Genomic DNA, 1300 nt, shown 5'->3' with positions numbered 1-1300 from the left:
ACTTGACGGCACATAATAACAACAACAACAACAATACATTTAATATCCATATGAGTCTCTGGGGGTTGCGAATTGTTAAGCTCTGGACTACTACTAATCGAAAGATTGGTGGTTCAAACCTCCCCAGTGATGCCCCAGAAGACAATCCTGCTTCTCTGTCCTAAAGATCACAGCCTTGAAATTCATATGTAGCAGTTTGACATGAGTCTGACACAACTCCATGGCAACTAATAACAACAACAATGAGCTCAAACAAGTCTGCTTCTTGAAACAAGACATTTAAAACACATCTGGGTAAGATATTATTAATGAAATAAAATGTTAAAATATATCATACATATATTTATGAGAAAATGTATCCTCATCATGAATCTGAAAGTTTGTAAATGAAGCAGGATAGCTGCCCTTGCTCCCTGGTCATCTACCATTCTTTGAAATGGAAGAGTGGCTCTGGTGCTCAGATTCTACCCACTTCTGAACAGTAAACCCACTGCAAGATAAATCTGCAAATCTTTCTGAAGTTCTCTTCCTACTCAATCACGGTGTAACTTCCAGGGCTTGCCCTGCCACCCAGGTGCTAATCATAATTCCACTTAACATGGGTGTATAACTGGAATTTTGTGACTCTAATGCCATTGGTCATTTTTATTTTTTCTATAATGCCACCCTCCAGCTAAAGATCACATGCTCAAACATCCGGTTCATATAGAAAATTATTTTTCTGTCTGCTATGTTGACTTTCTACATGACATTTGTTTGTGTAGTTCTGTTTTACATTTATATTATGGTAATTCTAACATTCCCTTATGTTCAAAAAAAGAAAAACATCTTTCCACCTGTTCTTCCCACATAATCATGACCTCTATCAACTAAGGAAGCTGTATTTCATCTACAGCAAACCTACAGCAAAGGAAAACTGGCACTTGATGAAGGTGTGTCTCTGCTCATTTCTTCTCTCTCTCTCATATGCTGAGCCCACTTTTTTATACCCTGAGAAACAAGTCCATGAAGACAGCCTTCAATGATTCAATCAAATTAATTTCATTGTTCTCAAAGCAGTAAAATTTTAAAAAATATATTTTGTTAATCAAGATAAAGAAATGACTATTTCTTCAAGTATTCTGTTACATGAATAATCATATTTGTGTCAAAATAATTTTTCCTTTAGTTTGATTAATATATTTATAACTTCTTTATGTTTACTGATAGGAGATTTAAAATTTGACTATATACTCCAAATCTGTTTAGTAATGACATTCATATCGATATAATTATAATAAGGTTAAGGCTAAAAGTTATA

Source organism: Orycteropus afer, unplaced genomic scaffold (assembly GCF_000298275.1).
Source record: "Orycteropus afer afer isolate SDZICR_OR568_19922 unplaced genomic scaffold, OryAfe1.0 scaffold01429, whole genome shotgun sequence".
In the NCBI taxonomy this organism is placed as follows: Eukaryota; Metazoa; Chordata; class Mammalia; order Tubulidentata; family Orycteropodidae; genus Orycteropus; species Orycteropus afer.
The sequence above is the reverse complement of the archived record's forward strand: the minus strand, read 5'-3'. Positions refer to the sequence as shown.